Genomic DNA, 15,209 nt, shown 5'->3' with positions numbered 1-15,209 from the left:
AAGAAGAAGGAGCTGTTGGATTGTCCTTCCATTGGGAGATGAGAGAGGGGAGCAGGGCCTTCCCACCAGCCTGAACAGTCTCCTTAATTCCTTTTCCTTTCCCCCCTCTTCCCCCCCCATCCCCCTTTCCTTGTGTGTTATGTCTTTTTTAGAATGTAAGCCTGAGGGCAGGGACTGCCTTCTTTCATGTTCAGTTGTAAGCCACTCCGGGAGCCTTTTTGGCTGAGGTGCAGGATAGAAGTACTCTAAATAAATAATTAAATAAATACATACATTTCTGACTGAAACCCAGAATGGATTCACTGTCCTACTGAAACTGGAGTTAATGGCCTCCACTGTAACTAACAAAGACATGAGTAATGAAGGCCAGTCCGATCTGACCAGGTATGGAAGCAGGTTGTGAACAAGTCAAAGGTCATTAAAAAATGCACTTGGCCATCCAAGGAAAATGTCAGACCCCAGAGCACCCCCAGAGTGTACTCTGGGTCCTTCAATGGGCGCATCTCCTCCTAGGTCAGTGTGCTTGAACCTCAGGCTTGAGGACCAGATTTGGGGTCACAGTCCATCTCTCTGGGGTTTTAGCAGAATTCCCCCTTCTGGTAAAGAGCCATGCTGGATCAGACCAAGGGTTCATCTAGTCTAGCACTCTGTTCACACAGTGACCAACCTGCTGTTGACAGGAGACACACAAGCAGAACACAGTACAATAACACCCACCCACCCATGTTCCCCAGCAACAGCTGTATATAGGCTTATTGCCTCTACTAGAGGTAGCACATAGCCATCAGGACTAGTAGCCTAGCCATTGATAGCCTCCTCCACCAGGAATTCATCCATCCTTCTTTTAAAGCCATCCGAATTGTTGGCCATCACTACATCTTGTGGTGCTGAATTCCATACTTTAACTATGCGCTGTGTGAAGAAGACCTTCCTTTTATCTGGCCTTAATCCCCCACAAATCAGATTCATGGGATAAACCCGAGTTCTAGTATTACAAGAGATGGAGAAAAATGTCTCCTTAGCCACAGTCTCCACACCATGCATAATTTTGTCTCCTAAGGCTTAATTATTGACTGTAAAAGTTTTGAGCTAAATTATGCTGCTATTTTGGGTATTTAGGCCCTGCCCTCTTTTGCATTTGTCACCACCCACCACTGGAGTGCAGCTCTGGAGTGCTTCGAAAGAGGTTCAACCCCCCTGTGCTAGAAGGAACTTGAATCAGCCAGTTGTGAAATGTAATCTCTTTTTTACAGCTTGCATAGCAGCCTGGTAGTGTCACAGTTAATGAACGATAACATCGAACCCCAGATGAGCTCATTAAATCAAATGCTGATGTTTGTAGTCTCAGACACAACTTATTAACCAATTAATCAGGAAACACCGTCTGAAACTGGTGACAATGTGCGTGTTGGAGATGGCAAAGCATATTTTCATGTTTGCCACAGCTTATATCTCGAGAACAAACTTTGAGATTGTGGCCTTAATCAAGAGATTGAAGATCTCAACACTTTTATTATTTCAGCTCCACTTACGAAGGAATGGAATAAATAATAATCACAGCATTGGGTTGGATCCATCTGTAGTCACATTTAGGGTGAACCCAGTGAAATCAATGGGGCTTAAAGACTAACTTAAGTCCCACAGATTTCAATGGGTCTTCTCTACAGGTGACTGTTAGGATCTAACCCATTATAAATTCTTTTCAGGATTAGCAAAATCAATCACTACACTGATACTGATCACAACATTTCAATTATTTTAATTCTTTCTCACAAGCTACCCTGGGAATATGATTGAAGGGTGTTATAAAAAATACAAACAATAAATATGTAAATAAATATATACTAACATTTCAAATTATTTGCAAAAGTATACAGTATCGATCACTGCTACTGACAGAATACTAATTAATTTCAATATCAATCTTTAGAACTAGCAAAACCCTATACTAAGGAAGCAATTCGTATGATCACCACAGCCCACCGTAGCTTATTTGAGCCATGGTAGGTTGCAGTGTGTGTGTGGGGGTGTGACCATTTTGAATTTTCAACAATGGAGCTGCCATGGTTTGTTGTGTCATCTGAATCATAAGAACATAAGAAGAGCCGTGCTGGATCAGACCTAGGGTCCATCTCATCCAACACTCTGTTCACACAGTGGCCAACCAGCCATCGGCCAGGGATGAACAAGCAGGACATGGTGCAACAGCACCCTCCCACCCATGTTCCCCAGCAACTGGTGCACACAGGCTTACTGCCTTGAATACTGGAGATAGCACACAACCATCAGGGCTAGTAGCCATGGATAGCCTGTGCCTCCAGGAATTAATCCAACCCCCTTTTAAAGCTATTCAAATTGTTAGCAGGAGTTGTCCGAGGGTTAAACAACCCTTAAATAAACCTACAACAGACACATGAGTTATTTGAGGGTCGTTTAACCCTCAAACAACCCCTGCTGCTTGGATTCAAATGACTTGACAAGTTGACAAGCCATGGCCTAGTCTTGAGTAGGGAATGTGGTACCCATGGATGCCATAGTTCATTGAGGCTGAAAAAAGCCACAGTGGGATGCTGTGATTGTGCAAACCACGTCAATATATAATTATTGGCCACAATGGCTTGGATCCAGACTAAGAACAAAATCCAACAACACGTGAGTCTACTTCCACTTATGCAACAGGACTTTCCCCATATCCCTTCCCTCCTGCACACATACACACACACCAATCTGTTTTGGACAGGTCCCTCAGGAGCTGATTTTGTAGGTGCATAAGGGTCTGCAGGAGGGAGGGGAAATTGAGCCAGGAGACAGGATCTAGGAGCCACAGGACAAAGCCAGTAGTTAAGACTGAAGTGTAAGTCACAGCCAGTGTGGTGTAGTGGTTAGAGTGTTGGACTGGGACTCGGGAGATCCAGGATCAAATCCCCACTTGGCCATAAAACCCATTGGGTGATGTTGGGCAAGTTGCTGGCTCTCAGCCTAACTGTTTTGAGGAGAAATTGGAGAGGATGAGCTCCATGTAAGCCACCTTAGAACCCTTGGAGGACAAAAGGTGGGATATAAATGTAATATATCTATCTATCTATCTATCTATCTATCTATCTATCTATCTATCTATCAATATCAGGAGGTGGGGCTAAGGAGCAAGCCCAGAACCAGAAAACAAACCAGGATTGAAGAGTGAGCCAGAAGTCAAGAGGGAAGAACAACCAAGGATACAGCAGTAAGCCAGAACTTAGGAGGACCTTGTTGCGTGAACAAGGCTCAGCTGGAACAGGAAGCCTTCTTATATTCCTTCCTGTCCAGGAGGATCCAGTAGCCAGCATGGGTGGGCAGAGTTCATTCCTGCCACTGTTGCGTTTTCTTACATCTTTTCTTACATCGTTCTTACATCGTTTTCTTACATCGTTTTATTCATTTATTTTACTACATTTATAGCCCACCTTTCTTCTATCATGGATCTCAAAGGGGTATACCCAGGGTTCCTAGCCAGAAATCAAAGCATCAGTATCCAGGTTTCTAATAGCTGACAGATAATCTTCCAAAACTGTGCATTCTGCAGAGCATTTGGGGAGAGAAGTTCATCTAGAAGGAACCCACAGAACAATGCATCCCAACAGACTGTCATAAACAGCATATCTGCGATACCAAAGATTTGTGACAGGAATGCAGTCAATGTACCATTTACAGATAAAGTTCACTTCCTCTGGATTATCCTGCCAATCTCCCACTCTCCGTCTCTTGCCAAGGTAAATAGTTTTGTAAATATTGAATGCAAGGCATATTGAAATATTCTTGATATTGCATTCCAGCTTTAGCTGCAGAGGCCTGGTACACATGTACCAGACCAAGGTGGAAACGAAGGAGTACAATCCTGGGGCACCAAGGATTGGCATGGCCGGGAACTTGCCGAGGGCCCCCTGGGACTGTTCCTCTTTTTCAGCATTGCCACCTGCTTGTTCACTCACCTCTCACTCTGGTCCACAGCAAGCAAACTGTGGTGTCGAGAAGGGCATAAGAACTAGGGATGTGCTCCGCTTCTAATCGGACCGGCGAATTAGAAGCGTAGCGGGGTGCTTCACCTCCCCTTAAGGCGGAGGCGAAGAGGATTGGGGGGCCGGCGGAGCGTGGCGAAGAGGATCGAGGTGAAGGCGGATCCTTCGCCTCGATCCAGAGCTCCGCCGGAAAGGTAAGTGGGGTTTACCGGGCCCTGCCGTTGCCGCCCATGCGGCGACAGCAGCAGGGCCCGGTAACCCCCGCTCCTCTCCCTTACCTGCCTCCGTCCGCGGTCCCTCGGCTTCTTCAATTGAGCCTGCTGTTCAACCAGGAAGTCTGGGCCGCACGGCCCAGAATTCCTGGTTGAACCGCAGGCTCAATTGAAGAAGCCGAGGGACCGCGGACGGAGGCAGGTAAGGCCCCCCTGCCCCTTGGTCCCTTACTGGGCTCTGCCGCCGTCGCCGCACGGGCGGTGACGGCAGCAGGGCCCGATAAAACCCCCCGCCCTCCTCTCCCGGCCTTACCTGGCACCACTCCCCTCCACTGCGGAGCTCCGATTCGGAGCTGGAGCTCTGCGGCAAGGAGGAGCGGAGTATGGGCGGAGCAGCACGGAGCGGGCCGATCCGAAATTTTCGGATCGGCCCGCGGGGCGGAGCGGGGGGGGGGGTCCGTGCACACCCCTAAAAAGAACATAAGAAGAGCCATCCTGGATCTGACCAACGGTCCATCTAGTCCTGCACTCTGTTTGCACAGTGGTCAACCCGCTGTTGACCAGGAACCCACAAGCAGGACATGGGTGCTACAGCACCCTACTGCCCATGTTCCCCAGCATCTAGTGTATACAGGCTTACTGCTTCTGATACTGGAGGTTGTGCTTAGCCATCAGGACTAGTAGCCATTGATAGCCTTCTCCTTCAGGAATTTATCCAACACCCCTTTAAAGCCATCCAAATTGGTGGCCATCACCACATCTTGTGGTAGTGAATTCCACAGTTTAACTATGCGCTCTGTGGAGAAGTCCTTCATTTTACCTGTCCTGAATCTCCCACCAATCAGCTTCACGGGATGACCCCAGGTTCTAGTATTATGAGAGAGGGAGAAAAATGTCTCCCTGCCCACATTCTCTACACTACACCATGCATTTTGCTCAAGTGCATAGGTGTTGCAGGAAAGGGTGCCCTCCATTGAGTTCCATGGCAATCCCACTGTACATATGTCAGGGTAGATCATACCCCAAATTTACTCTGGTCCAGCCCTCTTCAATCTGGTGCCCTCCATCACCTCCCATTCAGCATGACTGTTGACCCTGCTCCTGGGGATGACTGCAGTTGTAGTCCAACCCATCTGAAAGAGCGCTAGTTTGAGGAAGCTGCTCTCGTCCAGAGGGACTAAGCAAATACGCATAGGACTTTAGCCCTTGTTATATGCACTCCTGGATGTTTCACTTTTGCCGATGTTGGTTTGTCCTTGAGAAGTCATTCGTGGGTTTCTGGATGGGATCTTTGAGAAAGCCCATTACTTGAATGGAACTTGGATCAGCCAACCAGTTTGTCTGCTCATAAATACCACTTATCTGCAGTAATTTGCTTCTCCTATTGTACGGTTATATGTCTTTATGCAGCACTTGGCACGAATGTTGGTAATCTCTCCATTTCCCTTATGATTCTGCAGTGCAATCTTTCTTCTGCATTTAAATTGACATCATTTTTAAAGATCAGGTTCTTTATCATCCTCCGCAAAGGCCTGCTTTTCCCTTTCATCACTGCTGCATCCCCCCCCAACCCCCCCAATGCAAAACCCAGGTTGACAGCCCATCTATGTGACATATGCATCCTTTCCTAGTTGTAATTGTTTTCTTAACGAGGACTATGCTGTTATTAATCACTACGGTGTGATCATCTCTTTTATCTTATTTAAAATTTGAGAGGCATTTTGAAATAATGTTTCTCTTGTTTTACTTCTCCTAATTTCATTTATTGGAAGAATATTTCTTTTCTTTTCTTCTTGCTCTTTATGAAATGTACCCAATCTATACTGTAAAATATTAGCCTATGTTATTATGGTGGTGATTGGCCAAGTCGTACTAATATTATAAAAGGTTAGGGGGTAGACTTAAAGGAATTTGGCTGCAATGGTGGACACTGTCGTTCTATAGTTTAGCCAGTAGGGGGCACTAGAAATAATTCTGTCTTTGTCCTATTACAGCAGTCTATACAGATGCATGGAGTTTGAAGTTTCCTGTGACTCTTCTTGTTCAAGAGAGATAAAGTTCTTGGCTGGCTTCCAGACTGCTGTGTCCTCTAAGCTCACCTTCCTCAACTGGGTGCCCTCCAGATTCTTTGGATGCCAGCTCCCAGCATTTCCTGACCATTGGCCATGCTGGCTGGGGCTGATGGGATTGGAAGTCCAAATCATCTGGAGAGCATCAGGTAGGGGACAACTCTAAGCCTTACATTACAGCTGACAGTGTCTACATGGCTCAGTATCTAAAGACAGTGGAGGCTGGTGGCACCGATGTCAGTGGGGCACTGCATCTGCCCTGCTTTACTGTCAGAATCAATAGAACTGTAAAGGAACTATATAAAGAAATCTAAAGAACCCCTTTTCTGTTGTGATTGGTTCTGACTGAAATCCGGAGCAGATGGACTGCCCCACTGACATCAGAGCCACCAGCTTCCACTGCTAAAGAGCAGCAGGACAGTTGTGGAGCTAAAGAAGGAGGAAGAAAAAACTTGTGCATAAGAGCTGAGCTGTAGGTACCTGCTATAGGATGACCCTATGGAAAGGAGGACAGGGCTCCTGTATTGTTAACAGTTGTATTGAAAAGGTGATTTCAGCCGGTGTCATTTGCATGCATGCAGCACCTGGTGAAATGCCCTCTTCATCACAACAGTTAAAGCTGCAGGAGCCCTGCCCTCTTTTGTAGAGTGACCAGATACAAAAGAGGGTAGGGCCCCTGCAGCTTTAACTGTTGTGATGAAGAGGGCATTTCACCAGGTGCCGCATGCATACAAATGACACTGGCTGAAATTCCCTTTTCAATACAAATGTTAAAGATACAGGAGCCCTGTCCTCCTTTCCATAGGGTCATCCTACTCGAGTTTTTTTTTTTAAAAAAATGGAGGGGTTGTACTTCTGTTAACTGTGGGGTTACCTGAGCACCCTCATACCTCTCTCTTGTTCCTCAGTGGCCTCATTCTGGCTCCATTATTATTATTTATTTATTTATTTATTTATATAGCATCATCAATTTACATGGTGCTGTACAGAGTAAAACAGTAAATAGCAAGACTCTGCCGCATAGGCTTACAATCTAATAAAATCCTAGTAAAACAATAAGGAGGGGAAGAGAATGCAAACAGGCACAGGGTAGGGTAAGCAGGCACAGGGTAGGGTAAAACTAACAGTCTAAAGTCTGTTGGCATTTCTGTTGGCACTCACCACCTGAGTTTGCTGCTGAAGGGACTGATATGAGACAAGCGTACAAAAGAATGATATAAGGGGAAACGTTGTTACGTTCCAATTTCACAGCAGCATTTCAATCTTCATTTGGAAAGTTCGTGATCACGCTGTGAAAGCCTCAATTCCGAATTACGGCGTATTCATTTATGGATTATTATTATTATTATTATTTATTTATATAGCACCATCAATGTACATTGATGTACATCAATGATCTCAAAATGATCTTCGTACACAAGAACTGCTAACTAACTACCCAGGTGCCTTTTGTGCTTCCGTTTTGTTGCAAGCTCACTAACAATTAGCGATCACTTAAGCGGTGGGAAAACTGACTATGCTTTTAAAGCAGAGAAAGAAAAACAACAGTCAACCAGCACTTCAATCCATCATGGCCAAAGGAAAGCATCTTGTATGGTTCAATTTCTACACGACTCCAAGCTGATCCAAATGGCAGCTATTTGCAGGTACATACTTTTGCACCATCTTACAATGATGCAATCATGGCTAGGTCTACACTACTGCTTTATAGCGGAATTGAAGTGCACTAATAACTGTTGGGTAGGGTGACCATATGAAAAGGAAGACAGGGCTCCTGTATCTTTAACAGTTCCATAGAACAGGGAATTTCAGCAGGTGTCATTTGTATGCATGCAGCACCTGATGAAATTCCCTCTTCATCACAACTGTTAAAGATGCAGGAGCTATACTGCAGCCATACTGTGACCAGATTTAAAAGAGGGCAGGGCACCTGCAGCTTTAACTGGTGTGATGAAGGGGGAATTTCCCCAGGTTCCCCATATATACAAATGACACCTGCTGAAATTCCCTTTTCAATACAACTGTTAAAGATACAGGAGCCCTGCCCTCCTTTTCATATGGTCACCCTACTGTTGGGGTACAATCCACATTTAATATACCCCTTTCATAGTGTTAGTTCCTGCTTTTTTTATTCCACATTCATAATGAGTTGACACAAGGTGTAGATCTGGCCTTAATGCAACCGACTATGTTGTGAAACTGATTTTTGGAGCAGCTCCCTTGCTCCACCCTGTTGGATTATCCATCACAGAACCACTCCATTTTCAGATAACCGCTCTATTATAGTCAATGGAAATTAACCAAAATGCTTACAGCTCTGACATTTTTAAAGATAAAGAGATGAAACTTGGCACCATGATAGCTCTTAAGTAGGGCCAAGTAGGAAGCAGATCTGTTCATCCCTTGATTTTTAGGGATTTTTAAAATTTGGAATAAACAGCCCATTATAGCCTATGGAAATTAACAAAAATGCTTATAGCTCCTTAGTTTTAAAAGATGAAGAGATAAAACTTGGCACCGTGATAACTCTTAAGTAGGACTTTATCCATGCCAAGTTGGAAGCAGATCCATACATGTTTTGATTTTTAAAGATTCTTTAAAGTTCAAACTCATGCCTTGATTCTTAGGTAAAACACACACATAGTTGTGTGCTACCTCCAGTATTTGAGGCAATAAGCCTGTGTGCACCAGCTGCTGGGGAACATGGGTGGGACGGTGCTGTTGCATCGTGTCCTGCTTTGTTGGTCCCTGGTTGACAGCTGCTTGGCCACTGTGTGAACAGAGTGCTGGACTAGATGGACCCTTGGTCTGATCCAGCAGGGCTCTTCTTATATTCTTAAAGAAATGAGTTCCAGGCCATGGACAAATGAATTTTATCATTTGCAATCCCTCCCCCTAAGCACTGTGATTGGAGGGGAGGACAGGGAGGACACTGTAGCCATTGTTAGCCACAGATGTCAATCTCAAAACTACCCCTTCCTCACCCCTCAGCATCTTTCTAATATGGAAAACTATTTTGTTAGTCCATCAACATAAAACGACCCCTCACAAATACTAATAAACCTTCGGACACCTTTGGAGCTCCGAACGACAATTGCTCCTCACTGTGGGTGTCCGACGGCTTTAAAACCATCCAATATCTGCTCCACAAGGTTGGACCTCCAATAGACCCTCGGATTTGCAGAGTGGAGCGCACACCCCTGCTATTTAATTTAGCCCAGGTTCTGTACTTGTCAAAGAACTTGCCAATCCCCTCACCATCCCCCCCTTCACTTGGAAAGTGGGGGATTGAATTTGTCAAGTTCTTTGTCAAGTATGGAATACGGCTCTGCTGGGCTAAACCAAGTAGCAGGCCACCTTCCTCGCCTCATTTGGCAGGAATACCTGGAGGGCCTCCGAAAATTATCTTACCGTCTGAGAAAGTAGTTATGGGAGGAAAAGCAGGGGGCCTCCTACCTCTTAAGCTCATATAAAATCACCGGAAGCAGACAGAAATTGCTGTGCCTTTGGCATGTACCATAGGAAAATGATGAAGGGGAAATTCTATAAATTTCATGGGGTTTAGTAGCAATGTCAGGAGATGGTTGTGTCTTGCATTTTTTAAAATCCAAGCTGTTGTCGTTCCTCCATCCTCAAACTGCTGCTATAGACATAATGCAGCATTGATCCAGGAAAAGGTGTAGGGTGGGGGTAGGGGGAGAAATGGTGTTCCCCATTGGCAGTCCCCACTCCCAATTTGCTGACGCTTCCAAGCCTATTATGGTTTGGCAGGATGTCCCCATCGGCAATCAGTGGTTCGGAAGAGCCAGCAAGTCAGAATCGGAAATTACCTTGATTTACTAATAGCAAACTCATTCTGAGTTATGATCCGTATGTAGCCAAAAACAGCATGATCCATGAATATTTTAGCTTGACGCTCTTGCTGCCAGTATCAGGAGCAGGCTGGAGAACATCAGAAGAGCCCTGCTGAATCAGGCCAAGGGTCCATCTGGTCCAGCATTCTGCTCACACAGTGGCCAACCAGCTGTGGACTAGGAACTTACAAGCAGGACATGGGTGCAATAGCACCTGCTGCCTATGTTCCCCAGCTATTGGTCATGTATATGCTTACTGCCTCTGCTACTGGAGGTAGCACATAGCCATCAGGACTAGTAGCCATGGATAGCCTCCTCCTGCAGGAATTTATCCAACCCCCTTTTAAAGCTATCCAAATTGGTGGCCATCACCAAATCTTGCGGTAGCGAATTCTAGAATTTAACTCTGCAGTGTGTGAAGAACTCTTTCCTTTTATCTGTCCTGAAATTCCCACCACTCAGCTTCATGGGATGACCCTGTTGGGTTCTAGTATTTTGAGAGAGGGAGAAAAATGTCTCCCCGTCCACATTCTCCATTCCATGCATAATTTTGTACACTTCTATCATGTCTCCCCTTAGCCTCCTTTTTTCCAAGTCAAACAATCCCAGCTGTTGTAACCTTCCCTCAAAGGGGAGATGCTCCAGCCCCTTATTTATTTATTGCATTTATATACCGCCCCATAGCTGAAGCTCTCTGGCGGTTTACAAAATCATGTTAGTTGCCCTGCACTTTTTCCAGCTCTATAATATCCTTTTTTAGGTGTGGTGACCAGAACTGTACACAGTATTCTAAGTATGTTCGCACGATAGATTTGTATAAGGGCAGTATGATACTGGCCATTTTATTCTCAATTCCTTTTCTTATAATACCCAAGATGGAGTTTGCCTTCTTTACAGCGGCCGCACACTGGGTGGACATGATAAATATAGCACTGAAATGATTGCAGAAAATATAACTCTATTTTCTGTGGTGCATATCTCCCACCATGAACCCTGGATGAAGAAGTAGGCTAATTGCCTCCTTGAATTACACAAGAGACCCACCCTCACCATGCATGATTTTGAACACCTCTATCATGTCTCCCCTTAGCTTCCTCCCATCCACCCCCAAGCTATGTTAAAGCAAGGAGGAAGAGAGAGCTGGAGGGTGCAGTTGGAAGGAGCACAAAGTGACATTTCGGAGATGCTGCAGCCCCTTGAACATTCTAGTTGCCCTTTTCTGCACTTTTTCCAGCTCTATGATATCCTTTTTTTAGGTGTGGTGACCAGAACTGTACACAGTATTCTGGCTGCACCAAAGATCTGCATAAAGGCAGTATGATACTGGCAGTTTTATTCTCAATTCATTTTCTAATTATGCATCATCATCATCATCATCATCATCATCATCATCTTATTTATTACCTGCCTCTCCCTCTGGATTGAGGCAGGGAACAACACCAAATACAATATATTACATAAAATTAGTTAAAAGAGCAAATAAAACCAATACAATATTATAGTAATAATCACAACATCTTTAAATTCTTAGTTTTAAAATTCATCTGGGTAGGCCTGCCGGATGAGACTAGTCTTTACGGCTGTCTTAAACTCAGGCCATTCCACAGTCTGTCTAACATGGATCAGTGGGTGGGGGGAAAGAGTGGGATCAGGGGATGGTGGTATGGCCCTCTGGCACATCAGATGTTCAGAGGAGGGCAACCAGGATGATCAGGGGTCTGGAAACAAAGCCCTATGAGGAGAGACTGAAAGAACTGGGCATGTTTAGCCTGGAGAAGAGAAGATTGAGGGGACACATGAGAGCACTCTTCAAATACTTAAAAGGTTGTCACACAGAGGAGGGCCAGGATCTCTTCTCGATCCTCCCAGAGTGCAGGACACAGAATAACGGGCTCAAGTTAAAGGAAGCCAGATTCCAGCTGGACATCAGGAAAAACTTCCTGACTGTTAGAGCAGTACGACAATGGAATCAGTTACCTAGGGAGGTTGTGGGCTCTCCCACATTGGAGGCCTTCAAAAGGCAGCTGGACAACCATCTGTCAGGGATGCTTTAAGGTGGTTTCCTGCATTGAGCAGGGGGTTGGACTCGATGGCCTTGTAGGCCCCTTCCAACTCTGCTATTCTATGATTCTACCCCGGCTTAAGCAATTACAGCATATAGCAGGTTGAATTGAACTTTATGCTACAGCAGGGAAGAGGGGTTCACATCACAAACACACTTCTCATGGTTCTCTATTGAATGAAGGACCCCTATACACATGCATTGGTACCTGCGTGGGGACCCTTCACAGGATCACTATAGGCACAACCATTGTGATGAGGTGGGTGTGGCCAGTGCATGTGTGACAAGGAGGACTACCTGGTGCAACCCGCTCACATGTGCTTCCAGTGCATGAGGGGGGTGTCATATGGTCCCCCTGGCAAGTGAATAGCAATCAGTTCAGGCAATGATCTTTGGGAGGAATAAAGAGGGTGTTCTAAGAAACCCAGAGCCTCGTGTGGCGCAGTGGTAAAGCAGCAGTTTCTGCAGCCGAAACTCTCCCCACGGCCTGAGTTCGATTCCAGCAGAAGCTGGTTTCAGCCAGCTGGCTCGGGTCGACTCAGCCTTCCATCCTCCCGAGGTCGGTAAAATAAGTACCCAGCTAGCTGGGGTAAAGGTAATAACGGCCGGGGAAGGCAACGGCAAACCACCCCGCTATAAGGCCTGCCAAGAAAACGTCAACGAAAGCTGGCGTCCCTCCAAGAGTCAGTAATGACTCAGTGCTTGCACGAAAAGTTCCTTTCCTTTCCTTTCCTTCTAAGAAGCCCAGTGAAATAGTGAAGGGTATTGAAAGATGGATTGAATGCTGTGTATGTGTGTGTTTACTGTAACTCACCTGTCCATAGCTTCTCAGACTTAAAATTTCTTCCAGTTGAACAAAGGACACTGACACGCTTGACAGAAAACGAAACTTTTGGATCCACCGACTCAGGCCTTTAAGTCTGTATGACCTTAATCTGGAAGGCTGTTGTTTTTCCTTTCCTATAGGAATTTTGATTTCCCAACATTCCAAGGTGCTACTTTTGGTATCCATTTAACAGTGCAGCTGCTGATGAGGACAGATGCCAAATCATTTAGCACTAAGTATATTTTGAAATTACTTTGTTGTTAGTCTATCTTTCTGACATATTTTTACTTCAGATTGATTGCATCCATTGTGGAACCAAGAGGCTCATTGTTGCTTTGCTGTTGTGTCACTTTATACGCATGCACACATAGTATGGATGTAGGAATTTTGTTAAATCTCTTCTGTGTTTTGCAGATTGTCAGGTGTTTTTCATTCCGTGGTTCACTCATCAAGAGAACTGGATTTTGATTTAACCAGTATGTTGTTTTACTTCTTCTCATTTGCATTCGTGTGAATTAGTGAAAATACCCCCTCCCCGCAAGTGAAAAACTGGTCCACATGACTTGGAAAAAGCCAGTCCACCACAAAATCTACAGAATCATAGAAATCTGAACTTATTTGAATCTGTTGTGGGTTTCTCCAACTTCCCTAAGGTAAATATCTATCTATCTATCTATCTATCTATCTATCTATCTATCTATCTATCTATTTTTCTATAGTGTGTGTGTGTGTGTATAAAAAAGAAGTAGCACAATTAGGGGGAAAATTGTTTATTTTTTTGGGTCCATGGAAGAAACATTTCCAGAGAGAGAACACGGAGTGTCTCCTCTTAAGAACCACCAGGTGAAATGGTCTGAGGCAACGTGTTATACTATTATAGAACTGTTGTAGCCTTTCTGCTACAACTTTATCCTTAAAAGCTGTGGCACATTTTAGATCAAAGAAAAAAGAACTGGGCCTCTGCATGCCCCGTTGAGAGGTAGGCAAGGATTCTCATCCCTGGTGAATAAACGGGAAAAGCTGAGGAGAGGGCATTAAGGCTGCAATCCTATACATTCTCCCCCGGGAGAAGAGACGTATTAGATCTACTCCTCTTCCGAGTAGTGGACTGCACGTGATTAATTCAAGACATTTAACAGATGCCTGCATCAGAGGTGTCATGAGGATTCACGTCCTTCTGGTGAGCTTCCTAGAGGCATCTGGTTGGAAGAAGGATGCTGGAGTGCTTTGATCCAGCGAGGTTGTACTTACGGAAAGTACCTATGCTTAGGAACACACCTTTCCCAGATGAAAACCAACCACTCTGTATTACCTTAAGGCTGCAATCCTAGGTATCCTTAGTTGGGAATGTGTTTTGTTAAAATCAGAGGCGCTGAACTTCTAAGTAAGCGTGGGTAGGATCAGGCTGCATTGTAAGGAAGAAGATAGTAAGGGTCGCACTCCTTTCAGGCAACCTCCTCCAATTTGGTGCTTTCCAGATGGGTCATACTACAACTTCCACCATCGCCAAACCAGGAGCCATGCGGTTTGTGGATGCTGGGAGTTGCGGCCCAATCTGACTGGAAGGAATCAGAATAAAAGGCGAGATTTCAAGAAGCATCACTTTTTATCACCTTTGTGAGACAAGAGGCTCATCTACACCAGGCAGGATATTTCACTATGAAAGCGGTATATAAAAGGCAGGAGCCACACTACTGCTTTATAGTGGTACTGAAGTGCACTGACAACTGTTGGGGCCCATTGACACATCTGCACCAAGCAGGATATAACATTATGAAAATGGTATGAAAGTGATATAGGGTATGTGTCAATGGGCCCCAACAGTTGTCAGTGCACTTCAATACCACTATAAAGGAGTAGTGTGGCTCCTGCCTTTTATATACTGCTTTCATACCACTTTCATAGTGGAATATCCTGCTTGGTGTAGATGAGCCGAAGGTATATGTAGAGATGGTGAAGTCAAAGCAAGGAGATTTTCAAAATTATTCCCATCTGAATTTCTTCCCAGATTTGGGTTTTTTTGCACTTGCAACCTGCTAGTCTTTCTTCTTGGTTTAGATAGCAGTTTTTGTTTTCATTGTTGAGCATGCAGAGTTTGTCAGGTTTTCAGTCCATGTCTCCCACCTTCATAGGTTACAAATGGCATGAGGGCAGATGTGCATTGATTAAAATGCCACCCCCCAAAGAAATC

Source organism: Elgaria multicarinata, chromosome 5, assembly GCF_023053635.1.
Source record: "Elgaria multicarinata webbii isolate HBS135686 ecotype San Diego chromosome 5, rElgMul1.1.pri, whole genome shotgun sequence".
NCBI classification, from domain to species: Eukaryota; Metazoa; Chordata; class Lepidosauria; order Squamata; family Anguidae; genus Elgaria; species Elgaria multicarinata.
The sequence above is the reverse complement of the archived record's forward strand: the minus strand, read 5'-3'. Positions refer to the sequence as shown.